Here is a 20,867-nt window from a genome sequence, read left to right as displayed (position 1 = left end):
TTCTGTGTATTTTTTCCTTTAGTTTCTTTTTCCTCCTCTTTCCTCAATTTCAGCTGTCCTTGTGACAGTGGTGTTCAGATGGAGTAGAAAGCAAGAAGGGAAATAGTTCCCTTAATACATTTTTGCTGTGCAATTGGGAGAGAAGCCTATAGGTATGTGTCAGCAGGGAGGCAGGCAAGAGGTAACAGATGGCATGAAGGGAGAGCTAAGAAGCCATGAAGAAACAAGGGAGCAGTATTTCTCAAAGAAAGATAAGTAATGTTGTGAAAGCAATATGCAGGGGAAGGAAGACAGTTGGAGACCTAAGGCAAAGTCGGTCAGAGCTTGAAAGTGATCTAAACACCAGTCTTCCCAGACAGAGCATTCTCCCTGGTGAGTGGCCCATGGTGAGCTGCTGGCTACTTGGGGCGAACCTTTGGTTTCTAGATCAAAAGAGATACAGACCTCTCAAGTACTTTGATTCATGTTTCTTCTTGGATGTTCAGGGTGGAGCCACAACCTGTCCTAAGCCCTTAGGCCATGTGGCAAGGGACAAGCTACAGTGCTGCAGCTGGAAGCTTTTTATCTTACCTAGCCAGTGTGGCTGCATCAGTATTAATAAATTAAATATGGCCGGCATGCCCAGAGTCATTCTTGGGCCCTGAGCACAGCTAGCTACATGCAGCTCATCCCTATGTGATTAAACTTTTTTAGCTTCCAGAAGATAGCCACATATAAACTGCTTGCTTGGGGTGGTATCTGCACATTGCTAACTCCCAAAGTGTGCCTGAGAATTGTCAAAACCAGACCAGTGACCATTTGAATGATTTAACAGCATTGATGATTGATTTTCAGCGCCCAGGGTGCAACAGGTTGGCCTTGTCTGAAGGGTATGGAAAGGGTTGGAAAGCTGATGTTGCAATGATAATGTAAGGTCAGACATAGGCAGTGAGGATGCACAGTGAGACATGTTGATCTTGACAGTGCCACTGTGGTGTTTTGGGTTGACTTTACCCCACCTTCAGGAACTGAGAGACTGTTTTGAACAAGTTTTGCTTTTGAATGTCTGCAGTTTGTTTGAGCCTGAGGAGCTCAGTTGGCAAAGCGAACAGGGACAGATTGCAAGTCGTCTTCCACAGAACTGCTTCAGTTTTTCAGACCTCTCTGCACGAGGAAAACAAGATTCTTGGGACTTTATTCCATGAGGACCAGCCATAAAATAACACTTCAAAGAGGCACTTTTCTGTCGACCGCACAAGGAATTGCACTTGCCAATGCCATTATATGAATGTGATCCTAATGCCTGTTTGCAGCAGCGCTGTAAGCAAACTTATACCATGGTTTATTTCTAACTAATTAAAGTCTTATTTAGGAATGAGTCATTTGTACACCAGAATGATTTATTTATTTATTTTAAATCACAGAGACAGGCATTTCATACTGAGGTCTGCTGCCTCTGTAGTGCAACTTATTATCCCAAAAATGGTCTGGGGTTGCTTCTCTCTGAATCCAAGCATCTGTGACGTTAATGTTACTGCATTTTGTAATTGGTACTTGATAGTTTAAGTGGATAATCAGCTAAGACATAAATGCAGCTTACCAGGAAACAATTGAGAATTTAGGATAATAAGGCTGATTAGACACTGTGTTATGCCAGTCTCATGCTAAGATAATTCTACTGAGTTGAAGTTGTGCAAATAATGCTGTAAGATACACAGTGGTCAGGCAGACCCCCTTCACGTTTGCTTGACTGCCTATCTTTGAGCAGACACAGTCTAAATGGTAGTAAGCTCCTGTTAGTGAGAAAGATTAAATGCTTCTCAAGTCTAGGATTCTAGACATTGCTTCCCTGAGATCTTTGCAACTTCTTTATTAAAGAAGTTTGAAAACCAGTTAATAACATCCCATAAGAGTCGTTGTTTCACATACTTTTCTTCTGTTACCTAGGCTTAACATTTTAGATTAAAACATGAAAGGAGAAGCATCTTGTCCAGCATTACATAAACCTGGTGGCTTTTAGCATTCACTGGGAATCCTTGTTTGCTGCTAAAGCAGGTGTTAACGCTCTGCAGAGGAGAGAACCACGTGTGTTCTGCTGGTGGACAAGCACAAGACTGACAGCACACAATTTGGTCAGGCTCTTCATTCAGGTCCTAAGCAGTGGAACCACATGGTCCACTCAAGAGCTGTTTGGGGGAAAGGTGGATAAATAAAGCTTTAAATTACCTTCGTGACTTCCAGGCACAAGGCTTCATGGGGACCAATTTAGTCTCTGGCACAAAAGATAACAGCCTCATTGCCTGGGTACCAGAGGGAGGTAACACAGAGCCTGGTGTGGCAGGCGTCATTTCTGGATATAGTTTCTCATGGTGTTATCTGTAGCACAGGAAAGAGACCACTCACTCTGTGTGTCCCAAGGGCTCATTCTGGACCTGTTCCCCATGCTATGGAGGTGGAGAGCAAATGGAGAGCATCCAGTGGTGATAATACTTTTTTTTTTTTCCTAGAGTGTGCAGTGCTTCCCTGATACCAGGAAGTACTTCTACTAAGCAGATTGACCTGTCAGTGCCTTGTGTTGTTCTGGGATTCAGGTAACCTGAATCGTTTGGATCCATTTGTCAGATTCCTCTGTACTTATTAGGCTCGTGAAATCCACACTGATGAGCAGTTAATGCTGTCTCCAAAAGTGCCGGCTAATCCCCCAAGTGCCTGTTTGGCATGCCCTTGACAACTTCAATGTCATAGGAGCAGCAGCTGGAGCTGTATGTTCAGTGGCCATGTGATGGTTGGTTGGGATGTGTTAGACATATGCTGTGTGTTCAGGGCTATTTAAAGGATTAATTTAGATGAGCCATGCAGCTGAACTGAAGCTAGTGATCCTCAGTCTACACTCATTACTCCGCTACGCTTAAGCACAACAAACTATTCATCTTATTCCATGTTTATTTTTCCTCCCAAAAATTCACTGGAGAAAAAAAAAAATAATAGAACAGCCTTCGTGGCTGGTTAGAAGGGAAAGAATGAATTAATTTTCTCCAGGGAGGGAAATGCAGGCAAAACTTGCCTGTTCTAGGCTCCGTCTGGCGGAAGCCAGCTGGCCAGCCTGTCTGGTTCATAGCTCTGAATAAGCCACAGCACGGGCTTCTCTTACCCAGGGAAGACATCGGGTTGAGAAGGGGGGCTTTTCTGGGGTAATTAAGGTACAGGGGAAAGAAAATTACTGTTTAGGAAACAGGCTGCTGGTGAAGTGATAGCTTTTTAAAGCAATCTGATGGAATGAATGCTTTTTTGAAATAACGTTGCCAAATTTCTTCTTTATCTAAAAGAAAGTCTATATATTGGGTTATTCTTTTATCTCTTTACAACAGACTTTCTTTTCCATAATGGTACTTTTTTTTTTTCTTTTTTTTTCTGTACAATGAGGGTCATTTCACTGCATCTCCTCTTTTCTCCAAGCATAGGAGGTTTCACCTTTTGCTTTCTTTGAACTTAATAGATGTAAATGTGGTTGTTAAGATGAGATTCTTTTTTTAATACTTTGTTTGTAGAAGTAGGGAAAAGTCCTGAAAACTGTTGTCCAAGAAGAACTGGCTCCCATTTGAATTTTTGCTTTGATGCCAAAGTAATTTCTGTGAAGGGATAGCTCTGGTCTCTTTGCAGAGTTTTGTCACTAAGAACATGGCTGAACTGATTTGAGTAGTATCTGGTAAAATTGGCATTATACTTAACCCGTGGAAAAAAAACACTTCACATCCTTGGCTTACTTCCTAATAACAGCAGAATACTGTTTCCATCAAAGTTATAAGATCCTGAAAAGTTTCCTAATAAATATCTAATTGCAACTGTGTCAGTGGATTGGCATTGCTATGAGTCAGGAAGACTGAGATAGTGATTTCTGTCCATTTTTTGGGGTACTAACTGTACATCTGCCTGACCTCCTATCAAGCTGCTATTGCTGCCTGGGTTATATATCAAATTTCTAATAGACCAGTTTTTCCTTTTTCCCCCACATCTTTCTGTAATGTTTGTTTTATTTGTTTATGCATGTATTTATTAATTTATCATGCATCCAGCAAGATGAATCTGTCTGAAGAGCAACCGAAAGCTGACTGTAATTCAGCCATGTCCTCACACAGCATTTTTCCAAGGAGAAGTGGAAAATCCCACTATGACAATCATAGCCCAGCTGCACATCTTAAACCCTATTGCAGCTCTGAACAACTCAGTTGTACAATTTAAATAATGAAGTAGAGCTCAAATGTTTTTACTGCAACCAAACAAATAGACACACATTGAACATGGCCCTGCCACTGTAAACTCACATAAACCACTAGGAAATATCATATTTCATGGTGCAGTTAAAAACCCAACAGCCCTATCTCAGCATGGCTGTCACATTTATATTGTAACAGTGTTTTATGATGGCCATGGTTTTTATTGATGACCCTTACTACCCATATAAAATATGTTTTCTAGCAACTGTATTATCAAACTGACATCACCCCCCCCTTCCCGCTCCTTTCCTACTCCACATCCAAAGCCCCTTTTCACAGTAAATTGATTCAGGCATTTCACCTGTTTAGATATTTTTCAAAAAACATCACTAGTAAGTTAAAAGTATGAGATGAAATTATAACATTTCTTATAGCTCCCCTCACACAAGAGCATGTGGCCCAGAACTTTATGGGAAGGAAATGTCAAATCCAAATGCTTACATAGCAAGAAAAACTAATCCAGCTCAGACTAAAGACCATAGAGGCTGTTTTGTGAGATTTTGGGATGATCTCATCTTTGGTGATGAACTGAAGACAAATCACTTGAAAAATCTGGGCTGTTGCCTTGTTCTTTTGGAGGAAATATACTAAGCTTACAGTTAAATAGCCATTTCCAGTATGGTCAGCTGAAGATGGTGTTAAATGAAGGAAGTTTGGTTAAGTTCAGAGAAGCCAAATTGGCAAGTCAATAGGATAGGGTTTTTTGGATGATTTGGGCACCTTTTACATCCTAGTTCTAGCAAAGTTGGAAGTACTGTGTGAATAGTGTTCCTATGGAAAAAAAATAGTATTTTATTTGCAGTCTGGCAGGAATGGAGAGATCTGTAAGCTGGTTAAAATGAAGACCCAAGAAAGTTGTTTGGATTGGGTTGCTGCCTGAGAAAAGCTTGCTCTGAATGTTGGACTATATATTACTCTGTATTAAAAATTATTCAAAATGTGTCTTAGCTAGTAGATTTTGAGGAAAATTCCTACAAGACTGGATTTGTTTAGGGATGTCAGCTGAAGGTGCATTGCATCTTGGGATGGGAAGTTATTTGGATGTTTTCTGGTAGGAAACCTGATTTGGTTAGGAAAATTAATTATAAATGCCAGGTACACTCATGGCTGGAGTTTGGTCTGGAAACCTGCTGAATTTATAGTCAGAATTTAGTCTTAGGTTGGATGAGAAATGAGGCAGGCTAAATAATCTTTCTAGCTAGATGGATGAGCAGTTTCTCTAGGAAAAAATAGCTGACTGATTTTTCCCTTTAAAAGTAGTTAACATTTTTCAAGGTCTCTTCCTGGACTTTTACAAGCAAAGCATAAACAATGAGGGATGAATCTTCAGTGCATCTGCTTCACACCAGCCCATAAGAAGTAGCATGCCTCTCAATAGATGCCTAGCCCTTACTGTACTGGCAGTCATTGCCCGCACACGTGCAGCAGTTCTGCTTGTTTCTAGTTGTGTTGAACAGACTGCACTTTGGTGTGTTTAATCCACAGGGCAGGTCTTGTACAGTTGATCTGGGCATCTACAGTGGTCAAATGCATTTTAAATATGAGCTAGTCCTCTCTGACCAGGGCTGTTCAGTGTCCAAAAATTCCAGACAAGGAATTGAATCTTTCTTTTTTTCCTTGTCTGTACAACTCTTCAAGCAGTAAAAAAAGGACATAAAGAGGAAAACAGAGTAGCCCTAATTGAGGTCATCTGTTGTGATAGGCTTTGATTTCAAAGCAACGCTGATAATCTTGAGGCTTCTGAGGTCCTTGACTGCAAGGAATTGCCCAGTCACATTGGCTGCATGCTCTGTCCCATTGCTTATCCTCCCCCATGGGCTATGCAGTTCATAAATAGGATCATGTTCTCTCTTGCTGACTTCAGTGCAAGCTTGGTGTGGGTTCACTTGGAAAGCTGAAGATAAAAAACAGAGGTGGAAAGTAGAATCAGAAGTGCTCTCGCCTGTTTTGTCTGAGGAGCAGCAAGTTGTTTACTGACCTTTTCTTGCTTTGATGATATCTGTGTTCCACCTCTTATTCTGGGAACCTCTGCTTGTCTGCTGGTACCCATGACTAGAGAGCATTATCCTGGACACGTGGATGACAAAGAATTGTTTATTTACCACCTAAGCAGCTGCAGTGTTGTAGTGCAGCCTTTGAGGATGAGAAGAGCACATGATGGACACTAATTGGAAGGCTTAGACAACTGAGCAGTACCTGCCTTGAATTATAAACTTGTGCTGTGCGCCACACAAGATCTGTAAGATCAAGGCAGAAAACCTCACTGAGAGCTAGGGTAGAGTTTCAGAGACTGTAGAAAATCTGCTGGCAGTCCTTGAAATGCCTCACTGAATGGCCACTGCCAGGCATGAGTGGTAGATGTGCCTCTCAACTGCATCTGCCTGAAGAAGAGTAAAAAGTTTTGACATGCTGTTGGGGAACTCCGAGTTGTGTGGTGTTAGTTCTGCATGCATTGCCAATCTTTGTGAACTTAAGGGAGGGCTAAGCCTCAAGACCTGAGCAGGCTGGTTTTTTATGTGTGGAGTTCTGCAGAGACTGCTTTGTGGATTGTTCTTTAGCTAGCTATGAAGTTTACAAGCCATGGTGTGTAGATGGATGAAACCCAAATACCAAAAGTACAGACAGTGAAAACAATTATCTCACCATGAGGCACAAAAAGGGACCACGTTAGTGGCTAGCAGCTTAGTGACAAAATTTGTCAAATGATTACTTTTCCTCTTCAGAGCTTTTCTGGAGCTGCAAGGCTGTGAGCAGGGTATCAGGGGTAGAAACCAAACATCAATTTTAGTGGGACATTCATGGCAGCAACGATTGTCACATGAGGGGAGACGGTGAGGAGGCAACAACCTGATGGAGAATTACCTTGTCATTCTCCTAGGATGGCAGCATCTGAGATAGGGGAACTAGAAGAAATGCCACTTGTATATCACAAGATGCATTCTTGTTGTAAGGACAAATGCAGTGATGTTTGCCATTTTCCTTTGCAGTGCTGCCGGACAGCCAGACGGCTCTCAGGAGCAGTATGGTAGCTTGCAGCAGAGAAAGGGTTGCTGGATTGTGGTCACTTTTGGTGGTTTCACCAGTAGACACCAGCTCAGTGACAAGATCCTGTGTTTTCTGTGTCCCCCCTTCAAAGGAGTCATTGCCCTTGCCCTCCTTTTTCTTTGTAGATGTCCAGCAGTCTGTGATGAAACATAAATTTAGACTATTGTGCCAAAAGTCTGTTCAATGTTTTCATAATGCAGCTAGAGTGATTTTAGGCATGAGTTTCTTTTCTTTAACCTGCTTGCAAGTCATGTTTATGCCTTAAAGAGCACATGGTTCAGTGTACTGCTTGGCCATCTCTGTGATAACCCCTTTTCAAATGCGTTGTTGATTTCTGTCTAAAGATGGGGAAACTTTTTAGTCTTGGCCCTTCACAGAGGCACATTCAGTATAGATACCCACTTGGTAAATAAAGTACAAGGCTAGATGTAAGGAAAGAGTTGTTTGCTTGGCTTCTTGCTCCTTGGGCACAGGAGCCCAAAGAGAGAGAACAGGCATCAAACTGGAGTGTAGTGGCTGTGTGACTTTTCAGATGCAGAGTGACTGTGCAGCAGACTTCAAAGGCAAAGTGTAAAGCAATACAGGAAGCCTAGTTGTCAGCCCAGGAAAATACCGTGGAGGAAAATCACATCCACACAAAATAAGTATTTTGTGACATACCTCATATACTTCTGTACCTGCTTTTGCTAGGACTAATGCTTGAGACATTTTGATAACAGGGCTGATGTTATTTGATGAAGTGATTTCTACATAGAGGCAGCTAGCACTGGTTGCCCATGTAGACAGGCTTTTAGCATGGGGTATGCCCTTACAGGACTGTTTTGGGGATGTGTTAGATACATCTCTTACCATATAGGGAAAATGGTAATTTTTTAAATAACATATGCATGACAGGTTTTCTAACCCAGGTATCTGAAATGCAGGTCTTGCCTTCATGGAAGTTCCAGGATTAGAGGCTCACGTGTTCCTGTACAACAAAAAGCTCTTCATTGCTATGTGTGTCTCATCTCAGTATGAAATGTTGACCTAAAGCCTCGCTTGTGTTTCTTCTTGTATATTCTGGCAGCAGAGTAGCTGTTGCTGCTGCTGCATGAGTAACAAAGGCTTCCTATTACCATCTGTCATGTCATAATTTTCAAGATCCAACCACAGCCCTCCTGGTGCGATTCACTTCGAATCATGATTGACATTAATAGCTATTTTTAAAAGTCAAAAAACAGGCTTTATTTTTGACAAGGGGAGCATATTGGATTGCTACTGAACTCATTACAATAATTTACTCGAGTCCAGGAGTCCTGGTACAGTGACATTTATGACAGCTTTGTTTCAGCACGCACACTTACAACTGTGTTCTGGCTGCAGCGGGCTTGCTCTGATGCTTTGAATTCAATGCCATGTTTTGGGGGTGGAAGAAGGAAGAAGGGAAGAGGCACTTGTGGAGAAAGTACACACCCTTTTTAGACAGTTGTCCTTTTACTGTGTGGGGGAACGTATGTGAAATGTAACTCTTAGGCATTGACTTTAGCCAATTTTTTGTTTGCGTAGATGGATATACCTTCCTTCTCTAAGCTGCGGCATGCTGGCAGGGGAATGCACAGGGAGTTGAGATGTTTTCTGCCTGTTGAAAATACCAAAAATGCTCTGCAATGGTACTAAATCCCTAGCTGTTGCAGCAGGCTCATTACATGCTTGAGAAAAACAGACTTTTCAATTAGCCTTACTTTTGTCATTCATGCCTGGTTGCTTTTTATTTCATATACAGTAAGTATTTAGGAGAGATACAGCCCAAAAGTTTGATTCAACTTTGAAGCCAAGCTAGAAATAAAATGCTTTTGCAAAAAAAAAAAAAAAAAAAAAAAGGCAAGCAGACTTGTATGAACTAAGTTGGCAGAAGTAAATATTGCAGTAGCTTTAGTTGCATTGATTACAAGAAAAAGAAGGGACAGCTGTGAATGAAGTCCAAAGGACAACAGCCGCGGCCTGAAAAATCAATATATTAGAATAAATTGTGTAAAACACTGGCTGTAGTTGAAAAGCATGTTCTGTTGAGAAAATTTTTAGAAGTAGGTATTGCACTTCAGAACTTTGCTTTTCTATTTAGTAGTTTTCCTCCTTCTGTATGTTTTTAATAATTTATGAACAAACTAAAGGAAACCTTGAAGCTATGCGGTTTTGGGGGCAAAATTCTAGATTTTTTCAGTACTCAAAACACAGGACAACTTTAAGGTTAAATGACTACACAGTAGCATCTAAGTCTGTCACCAAAATTGGCCCTACTGTTTCTATGCAATGTTAAGGATGGTTTTTTTATTATTATGAGCCTGTTTCTGGTCCTTATAATAAAGTTTCTAAAGGGTTCCCTTCCAGCACTCTGCCTCATTTATACAAGGTTGTGAGTTTTAAGGGCTGGACTGATACTGAAATAAAACAGAGCTCTCATCTGTGCTGTGTGAGACATGGAATAAGTAATAATAAACAGTAAAGACTGGATGAGCTCAGAAATTCTGCATAGATAAATAATGGGATAAAAATCAGGTTTGTGCAGAGTCAGAGGCAATTTTGACTTTAAGCCAAGCATCATAATTCTTAATGAAGCACATTACAAAAATGTAAGTTTATGGAATAGTTTGTGAAAACACCAAGCTATGAAAGGCATGAGTTCTTACAGGACTATATAGCAACATGATACATGAGTAGAATTGACTATATCTGATTGTACCTAATGCAACTTCTAAAATAAAGCAAAACTTTGAAGAGGCATTTGTCATTACAGCCCTCTGTCAAAAGATGGGACAGAATATACTCATCCTGCCATCTCCGGGAGCACCACTAGTATCTAGCTGACAAACACTACAGGTTTTCTGGCAAAATTACACTCATGGCTGCAAGAAAACAAACTCACATTTGAATAAGTGCCTTGGATCATGGTGCCTACAAGCACATAGCACAGCCCTGAGGATGTACAGCCAAGCTATTGTTTGTGTGTGTAGAAGAGGTTTTTTTTTTCTTGTAACCAATGCATGAATACTTTTGTAGGTATTTCTTGGACATGTTTTTGAAAACTTGATAATGTAATCTGTGTTCAAGCCTATCAAATTAGAGTGTCTCCTGGCAGGAATTTGAAATTTCTTCTGAAGCAACCTTCCTTTTTTGAGCTGACTTAGCAAAGTGCCTTGACTGCTCTGTAGCATTCATGCTCTGAATGCAAGTTTCAAATGCAAAGAAGGTGTCTGTTTTAATACTACTGGCCAGGAGCGGTGAAGGGAGTGTAATTCTTCTCACCTTCAACATAATTCAGTGCTCCTGGTTCTTGGCAAGAGAGTATAGGAAGAAGAGTCCTCAGTTTGGAAACAACTTATGATTTGTCTTTGACTAGTTTTGATTTCAGATCCATGACCAGGTGAGATGCCTGACCAGGATGTAATGAGAGGATCATATTTTGAAGGAAAAAAAAAGTGGAAATAGCTGGGGCAAAAACTTTTAAGCATTTCTGTACATAATACAGAATATTTTTTTTTCAAGTACATAAGTGAATGTTTTCTATAAAATTTGTAATGACCATTATGTTCTTTTTTTATGATCATACATATTAAAAAGCTGAAAAGTGAGGTACAGTAAGGCAGAAAATTTTTGATCAAAGTTGGTTTTCTTTTATTTGGAAAAAAAACCCTAAATAAAATATGAGACTTAGTTAGTATTATCCTTGATAGCTGTGAGGCTTGTTGAACAAGGCATATGTAATTGTATCTACAAGCAAAAGAGAGTTCAGTTACTAGTTGAAGGTTTCCTACTCAAGAGCATGCCCACGCCAGTATGAGTAGACTCATGGTGGCAGCACTGTGGTCACGGAGCTGACAGTCTGTAGATCCCTGGGTATCACTGAGCTATTTCTAAATGTTCTACAGCAGAGATCAAAGTGAAGTAAGTTTACTGTCAGGAGGCTTAAATTTGCTTGAGAGGCAGTCTCACCTCCATACGAAAATACCGAGGGGGGTCTGCAAATGGAGGAAGATTGAAAATCACTAGACTACACAATTATGTATGTATGTTTATAATGAGGAGCTTATCTAACCCCAGATAAAAGCTCTTAAGGTAGGTTATTTTAACAATTGGCTTCATGTATATACTGGAAAAGAAAATGCCTTTCTTCTGGTTTCTTCAGATGAAGAACATTTGAGCATCAGATATTGACTTGTGGGGCAAAAAACCCAGATTGCTTATGAGAGCTCTCCTACATGACTGATCTGTTTTGAACTATTTTAGCAAACAGACAGAATGCTTTCATGGTCAGCCATCAACTAACAAGACTTTTAAATCAATTATTTAGATATCAAACACTACCTTGGCACAACTGTTACCTTCTAGCAATGACTTTCTAAGTAGATTGTACTCCAGAGAGAAATCAAAGTGTCTATCTGCTGTTAGCGTGATTTATGTTTCAAGTGTTGTGCATAACTTCAACAATATTTGCATACTCAATTCTAACTATTTACAAGAGAAGCTTTTTAGTTTCTTTTCCTTACATGATGTGTGACATGGTTAACACAGACCAAGTTTTAATGGATAGAGCTAGTTGCTACAATAAGGATGCTTTCTCAGACTATGCAATTGAGGCGAGTTTCATGCATAAACTTATGTTTAGATGTTAAATGCTTACTTTTGTTTAGAGATTGAGGTGATCACATATATAAATATTTGTAGACTTCTTTCCTTAAGTGAATGGTTCTAAACTGTAAGGCTAGACTAGAAACTAATAGGCTAGATTTTTTTAGGAGATACCAGTATGCTGAATAATCTATTGTTTTACCTTGGTTTCAATGCATTGAGATACCTGTTGTCATTTTTTAGTACATGCATATTAATATTCTAGGGTGGGTTTTTTAATTGGCTTATTTTATATTCATGTTTGAATGAAGAGTACTTGTGAGCTCTGGCTTTTCTCAATGTCATTTTAAAGAAACAGGTTACTATAATGTTGAGGGAGGCTAGTCCTATAGACTCTGTACCTTGCATATATGAAGAACTCGGAGTACCAGGAGGATTTTTGCAAGTTATCCTATGTCTTCATTCAGCTACCTTCTGCTAGAGAAAGAGCTTGTGATGACGGGGGTACTTTGCAATTGCTACAGATCTCTCTGTTAATCATGCATGTGGTTATGTCTTATTTTGCTCACTGAAGATCTTTTTCTCAGCCCCGGTCAGCATGGGGAAAGTGTTGTCTGCAACATCTCTTCCTTTTGCATGTATTCTTCTAATGTCACAAGATAGCATCCTTCTGAGGATGTTAGATGGCAGAGGATTCCAAACATATCCTCGTAAAATAAAATCTTCCACTTCAAATTGTTAGTAAAGACTCTTGTCGTGGTTTAACCCCAGCCAGCAACTAAGCACCACGCAGCCGCTCACTCACTCCTCTCCCACCCAGTGGGATGGGGGAGAAAATCGGGAAAAGAAGTAAAACTCATGGGTTGAGATAAGAATGGTTTAATAGAACAGAAAAGAAGAAACGAATAATGATAATGATAACGCTAATAAAATGACAACAGCAATAATGAAAGGATTGGAATATACAAATGATGCGCAGTGCAATTGCTCACCACCCGCCGATCGATGCCCCGTTAGTCCCCAAGCAGCGATCCCCCCACACCCACTCCCCCCAGTTTATATGCTAGATGTGACGTCACATGGTATGGAATACCCCTTTGGCCAGTTTGGGTCAGCTGTCCTGGCTGTGTCTCCTCCCAACTTCTTGTGCCCTTCCAGCCTTCTTGCTGGCTGGGCATGAGAAGCTGAAAAATCCTTGACTTTAGACTAAACACTACTTAGCAACAACTGAAAACATCAGTGTTATCAACATTCTTCTCATACCTAGCTCAAAAACATAGCACTCTACCAGCTACTAGGAAGACAATTAACTCTATCCCAGCTGAAACCAGGACAGTCTCCACGGGGAGAGGAGTGCTCTAGAAATAGCTGTTCCAGGAGAAGTGCGTTCTACATTTTAATCACCGACCAAGTACCAAGTCATAGAATCATACAAATGGTGGTTAGAAGGGGTCTCTGGAGGTCACGTAGTCTAGCCTCCAGCTCAAAGGGTGCTACTGCCAAGAGCAGATCAGGTTAACTGTGGCTTTGCCTCGCAAAGGTGGAGATTCTGCAACCTCTCTGAGTGAAGTAGTACTCCAGCATGGTCATTTTGCTCTTGGACAGGAGGTTCAGCTAGTAATCAGCTGGTGTTTCATGAGCAGCCAGTTCTAGGCAGGAGGAATTAATCTCTTAAACTGTAAGACCTACACTGTAAGTCAAAACACTTTCCGTAAGTAGGCGTGCTGAAGGAAACAGGGAAATTCCATGCTGGTTTCCTTTAATCACTTTAAAACTCAACAGAGGAATTTGGAAATCAATTATACATACATGACTCCAAGCCAGTACAGCTCTTCTGGAAACAGCAGAATTTCTTCTTCTCGTTTTGCTGATCATGTCACGAGGAATCTGAAGCAGTAATCTGAACAAACTGGAGCTTAGGCAATGTTTTATGAGCAAAACAGTTATGGATTTGTGGTTAACAGTGTATCGACCACGTATTTTAGCACAGTTGGCAGTTTTATCCTTTAATCTGCTTGTAAACCCTTCTCACTGGCTTGTAGGATAGGCTTTCTCAAAATACGTAAACTGCAGAGGGGATTGTGTGTCATGTTATACTGAGGTGAGCATCTCTTGTGGTTAATATGATGCCATTTCTTCATATTGGGACTATGGAAGTAGTTTGATAAATAATGTAGTTATTGTTTTAAATAAAAAGAAAGGGCAAGAACAGTCAAGAGTACGTCAAGCTGGACTGAGCTAGAAACCATACTAGTTGGTTTGAAAATATATTAAAAAGTTGGAATGAACCCAACAAAATCTGTACTGGGGCAAGGAAATGTATTCAACGGTATTGCTTTCAGAAGTAACTCCTGATTTCTGCTAGAAATAAGACTAAGTACAGAAAAATAACAGTGACAGAGATCCTTCAAGATCCACTGTTGCTTTTGCTGTGTGTAGAAACTCATCAAGATTCTTTCAAAATAATTTCCACTGGAAATTTTATGTGCCTTTTGCAAGCAAATTTGCCCATGTCTTTTAATTTCAAGAATGAGCAATTGTTTTAAGTTGCAGCTCTTAGATTATGGAATACACCTGCAAATACACAATATTCATTACAACAATACAGCAGGATTTTTTATCTAGTTGTCAGGAATTTGCCCTCCCGAGAGAGGCATGCCTGAGGGCAGGTCTTGCTTTGTGCACCACGTTCCTGGTGAGCCCTGCAATATAGGTCTGCTTAGTCGGAGATGGACCTCTCCTTACCGCAGTTGAGTTTGCAGGTTGCCACGAGCATTAAGCAGTTCGAAATGTGTTCTCACAGTTTAATAGCAGCAAGTTCCTGCCCTTCCAGGGCTGGCTGATTATTAATAAAGTTACTGTGTAGAAAAGGATAGGGGACAGATGAAGTGCTGCTGAAAAGCTACATTGTGACACAGTATGGAGGAATAAAACGTTTCCAGGGCTTTCATTTGTGCTGCATTATGTGAAATGGATGAGAAATGTTTTCTTTGTTCAGTCAAGATTTTTGTTATGAGGCAGCTAGGTCACCAAGATTGGCTTATAATAAAAACGGGAGGGGAATATGGCTGAATCCTCATTGCTAGCCAAAAGCAGGAGTGAGTGAACAGTAGTTCGTTCATTCACAACTGAGAAACATGAAATGGCACAGAACACAAGCTTTCTGTTTTATAAGAAAACCTAGGTAGAGGGCTCTTTGTTCTCATTATGAATAGGCATCATACTTTGATTGTATGTACAGTCATAGGTATTTCAGGTCGCAGAGCTGTGTTGGTATGATTAGCAGTGGCCCTCCCTGGCAATTCATGCCAACTCTGTAGTACTTGCATCCCTTTATTACATTGAAAAGTAATGACTAAGAAGTCTGTTTTTCTTTCCATCTCTCTCTCCTCCCTTTAATGGGTTAAACGTTTTCTGTCTTTGTAAGAAGGGAATCCATACAAATGGCTAAAAATCCTTGAAATGTATGTCATGTTTTTTTCAGTTAAAGGGTTTTTTTGATGACAACACTTAAGGTCTATTATGTAGTTAAGAATCCTAACCTTCCCCTAAGGTAGGTAAGTAATATTCTCTCCATTTACAGCTAGTTAAACTGCATTGAAGAGGTAAAGTAGCTTGTCAAAAGCAACACAGCATAATTGCCAGAGAGGAGGCTGGGACTCATAAGTTCCTAATGCCCACTGGAGCATATTTTGAATGACTGGACTGCTGTGTCCTGACAATAATACGTGCATGTGATTTGCATGTAGCCACACAAGCGAGCAAGGATGCTGTTTTATGTATTTCTTGACTGTTTCTTCATGCCAGTCATATGCTGTTCATTTAACCAGCACTATTTGCTAATATTTTTGTTAGCCCATTGTGTATTTTTTCAGGTATTCTGAGTTCTGTGTCACTGACACACTGAGAATGTCATAAATTGCTAAGCAAAGGGCAAGAGTCAACTTCAATAAATCCCTTCTTGAGGCCTTTTCTTCATTGGGTACAGATCTCTCTGCACCATGTACCGAAGACTAGTTGATTGTTTGGTACAGTAAATCAAACCTGTGATGGAATGGGTAATGAAATTCTTCAAAGGGTTGAAATAGTAATTTGCTTTCCCTGGTAGGGCTCCTCATAAATATGTTTGTTTACCCCTTTTCAGATTGTCTCCATTGATCATTGTTGAATACTTTGTTTCCTTTTCTCTTTTACTATTTAAAAGTTACTTTGTTTTCTGCAAACAAGGCAAAATAGTTTGTGCATAAAGAGCAGTGTGAAGTATTACCTCTCTCTGTTCAGAAAAATATGGAAACAAATCTAAATAACTAATAAGTGTACAAAATTTAAAAAGGAAAAATACTGTGCATATATGTAAGTACATAAATACATGTGCAGATAGAAGTCACATACCCATGCACACTTTTCCTCAGTCGCTCCAACTGCTCTAGATGCATCTTGTTCACGATTGTATTTATGAACATATTGACTCATGTACATCCACACTTATTTTTTTTCTTGTATCAGAGGGGAAAAAAATGGTGTGAGATGAGGTTGACATCGTATGATAGGTCCAGAAAGAAAGGGGTACTTGTTCTATGTGTTGAATGCTGGCAAAACGAAAGGTCCTCCTAAGTTTGTACTTTTGCCGAACTCTCTGAGCTGAAGCTGCAGGGATTAAGTCCCTACAGCACTCTGACAAGGAGAAAGGGGGAGATAGACATCCCAGACACTGGCAAACACATCCGAAGACCTTGATCCAGTTAAAACTGCTTGGAGTTTGATATGGGGAAAGCATCTAGCTGTTTGTGCCTGCCATAAAGAGAGAAGTTTTGTTCTTGCATCGGTTCATTGGTACCCGCTAGCAGCTAGCTATGACTATGCATGCTACATGCACACGTGGCAGGGACAGGGCAAGAGTTTGGTTTTGTCCATGCTCCTTTATTGACCTCACAGACACCTCTGGCCAATGCTGCCAAATCATGGCAAAAGGATTGCTGATTGCAGTGATGTTGCATCTCTGGGGTGGCACCGGCACAGTGCGAGCTCTCAGCCCAAGGAGGAGGTTGGCTGCTGGATTACAGGGCAGATAATTATCTGCAAAGTGTGCTCTCCTGATGTCAGAACTGGTCAGAGCTAGATAGGAGCCCAGTTCCTGATGTGTTGAAACTTCATGTGCCTTATTCCAAAATATTGTATCTATTGTTAGGAAAGTATTCTTCGGAGAGGCAGGTGAGAGGAAGCTTATAGGCACTGTTGCAATGTTGTGTAATATCAGAGGTAAACAGGACACCCAAAGAATGAAGGAAGAAAATTATAACCCACCACTCAAACAGAAGATTAATTAACTAGCAGGCTTGTTAAAAATAATCAGGAATATACCAGAGGATCTGGGCATGAAAGCTAAGCATCATCTCTTCCTACCAGGGATGAGGATGACCTTACTGCATTTCATAGATTTATAGCTGAAAATGGCACACTCCCTTTGTTTTTTTGTCTCCCTGGTGATTGCTGTTGGCCATGGGGTGCTTCAGCATTGCATTTTTCTCATTTAGCTCTATGACACCTTCATATGGGGAGCTCACTCTTAAAAACTAGTTGCTGTTCTTCCTTTTGTGCATAGAATATTTTAAAGACAAAAAAAACCCCACCCTCAAAATTAGTAGGTTCTGTGGGACAGCAGCTCAAAGTCAGTTCATGTTTAGGACAAGGCAATTGAAAGTAGTGTATTGCCCACAAGGACAGGTGCCTTGAACCCTTGGTATAATGCATTATATCTGGCCAGTTAAGGTAGGACAATTAGGAAGATATGATCCTTGATGTAACTTTGTTTCTTGCATTAAAGATTGGGCATGGAGCATTGCTGTTGCTCCAGACAACTCATGACTAGCACTGGTTGAACTCTGCTGTCTAGCCAAGCCATCATGGCATAGCAGAAGGCGAAGCTTTTTATCTCCTACCTGTTCAGGACTGTGCACTTTTTCACAGACCCAAGAACAGGATTAATCTTACAGGGATGTAAGCGAAATTCTTCTACTTCTCTCCCCTCTGATTACATGGTCAAAGTCACAGTTTAATCATCTCTTAGCTGTGTAATGTGAGAACTATTCAACACTAAAAGTTAAAAAATCCATACTTCAGTGTCACTTTTGTGACATCTGCTGCCCATCGGACACTGTATTCAGTGGATTGTACAATGAAATTCTGGTCTCATACACAGATACTAAATCACTTTTCACTAGGCTGAGCAATCTCTGGAGTGGGAGATAGGAGAGTTTTAAGCGCATGCCATGGTTTCATCATAGTATCTCTTTGAAACTGCGAGGCTGGCAGAATGTCATTTGTCAGTGAAAAATTAACAGTTGGTCATGATCTTCCCAAAAGTACCTTAGGGTTTTTTCAGCCTGGTACCTGATTTTTGCACCTCCTCTAAAAGATGGCACTTCAGCCCTTGATATCACACTCCCTTGCTCAGTCCTGACTCTGAGGTAAGACTGCCATCTATTGAATCCCTAACATTATCTCCTGCAAAATTCAGCTTTCCATCCAAATGCTGACCAATTCCAGCCCCACTTTGTTTGTGAGACCTGACGAGATTGGAGCCCTCTCTGGCATGCCTACAGGCTAAGTCACCTTGCAAGCAGCAATCAAAGTGTCAGAAGGCAGCAGCTGAGCAAGAGCTCGTACCTTGCTGCATTGGTTCCTTTTACACTGAAAGAAGCCATTACAGGTGCATCTTTCTAGAGTTTGTTGTCACATGCATTTTTCCAGGGCTTGTCAACTTGAGTAGGATGCAGGTGCCTTCCATCAAAGAGAATTTCAGGCTCTTGAGGATAATGGAAAGAAAGAGACAAGAATAACTTTCAGAAAACACCAAATCGGAACATGATTAATAAGACACCCCCCCTCCTCCATTCAGCTCATTGATTCCTCTCAGTGCTTTCTTTCTGCTTTCATTTATATGCAGGAATACTATCTACTGTAATAAGATTCATACCCTGCACAGTAGTAGCAGAAATTTTTAAAAGCACTGGCAGTATGCAATTTTCAAATGCCTCCTCCCTAGACACCACTTCACCTTAATAGTTTGATAATGTGGAAATCCCATAAGCGCAACACTTGTCATTTATTCTTTTGTATTTCAAGATGTGTTTTGTGATTAAGAGCCTGCTCTAAGGCCCATGGAGATTCTCTGTTGAACGCAGTGGACTTTAAATTGGACTCTCATTTAAAGAAGGAAAATGACCACAACCCAAGTTTGTTTGAACCCATGCGGCTCAATGCTCTTTCCTGGATGCCAGCGTAGCAGAGCTATAGCAATTTACCTAAGCACAGTTGAGGGGCCTTGAACACCGTTGCTGAAGCATTCTTTGTTAAGCTCCGAGGACTTCCCTTACATAGTCAAGAAGAGCATGTGCTGGCAGATGCTGAGGCAGCTGGCCAGCCATAGCAACACGAAGATCACTACTAAACTAGTGCCTGGTAAGTTTTCAGGCATTTGATGTCCATGCATTGAGCAAGCCAAAGGTGCCTGGTTAAAAGCCTCACTTTTTGACATCTTTTTGACATCTTTTGCATATGTGTCCAGAGGACCTCATGTCTCTCTTGGGCTCCTCCACTTCAAGGCTTTCCTTCTTTAGCAGTTTTCCTTGGAATATCTCATAACCTTTTTCGATGGTATCATCTCTTTCATCCAAGATCCTAAATATAATGCTCTGTAGGATGGAGCTAAGCATTGATGCCATCTAAGCTTAAGTTGTGGATCCCCCAAATATTAAAGGCTCTCATTTTGTTTTGTGTTTAATGAAGATGTGTGCAGCTATGCCCCCTAAGAAATAAGGTAAATCATAGCCCCAGTTCTCTCTATTTGCTTTCCCAGGAACTGATGTAAGTTACTGTGAGCACTCGGTCCTGAAGTGTGGTATATTTCCCTTTAGCGATGAAGCAGCAAAGCTGCTTGTGCTTGCATATCCTTCCCTTTGGTTTTAGAAAGGGTAATGCTTTCCTATTCAGGCACCAGAAATGAGATAACCTATCACCATCAGAAGGCAATGGAAAAAGGAAGAAACAAAGGTTAACGTAAATCTTATGCTAGCTTGGCATTCCCTGGGCATTGGGAATCCACTGTCCCCTGCTCACTTTCTACAGCACGAAGATCAGAGGCCTCATCTTGTTCTGCATGTAGTAGTCAGTTGTGGCACTTACCCCAAAGCTGTATGAGCAATGAACTCTTAATGAAGCCTGAAATGCTCAGCCATTTTAATGTGCAATATTAAAGATGGAACTATCCTCATCCCTGTTAAGGAGATAAATTGAATGGACGCAGAAATGAGAACAAAAGGTTTTGGAGCGGATGGAGCAAGTGATACATTTTGCCACAAGGAATATCAGGACGTATTGGGTGAACATATTGCTCAAAAGGGTATGTTAAAGCATGACTGCTCATGACATGTATGCTCATGACACGTATGCTCCTGTGTTCTTTCTGTTGGTGTTCTTGTCACCTGCTTTTCTCACTATGCACAGGCAAACATGGGCTTCACCCAGCCTAATCCTGCGCAGTGGTCCCGTACGAGGCCTTTCCGCACAATAAAAGTGCTTGTGCAATAACCTCTGTCTGAACTGCATCTCATGGAGCTAAGAGTGACAGAAAATGGCATCAAAACTGAAACATGCTTTTCTTCCTTGCAAAATCTCCATTTTCTCTGTTTGTCAGTCATCCTTGGGGCTTTTCATTCAGACATCGATAAATGTGTCCCCAAGTGCCAGGCACCTAGAGAATGATGGTGGACCAAGGGCTCATTGTGTGCTGCGGATGGCAGCATCTTGTCCATGGCTTGACTTTGAAGTCTAAGGGAGATCTGATTTCCCTGGGCACGTTGGGAAAAACCTGGGAAGTGTAGTTGGGAATTTGCAAAACTAAATTTCCCCACTCTCTGTGTGAAGTATTAGCCAGGAAAAACCACTAACTAGTTTACGTGTGTG

The 20,867-nt window shown here is 40.8% G+C and overlaps 1 protein-coding gene across 4 annotated transcripts in view; it reads left to right on the top strand.

Moving 5' to 3' along the window:
• TMEM108 (transmembrane protein 108) overlaps positions 1–20,867 on the top strand; it is a 173,303-nt gene that overhangs the window by 23,708 nt on the left and 128,728 nt on the right. Inside the window, exon 3 of one of the 4 annotated variants that reach the window (XM_030009686.1) lies at positions 2,487–2,570. The exons of the other annotated variants lie outside the window; for them this stretch is intronic. The gene's annotated coding sequence lies outside the window, so the exon portion shown is untranslated. The remainder of the gene's footprint in view (positions 1–2,486; positions 2,571–20,867) is intronic. 4 annotated transcript variants of the gene reach the window in all.

This window comes from Aquila chrysaetos, chromosome 3, assembly GCF_900496995.4.
Source record: "Aquila chrysaetos chrysaetos chromosome 3, bAquChr1.4, whole genome shotgun sequence".
NCBI lineage: Eukaryota > Metazoa > Chordata > Aves > Accipitriformes > Accipitridae > Aquila > Aquila chrysaetos.
This window is presented reverse-complemented; position numbering and strand designations above follow the sequence as displayed.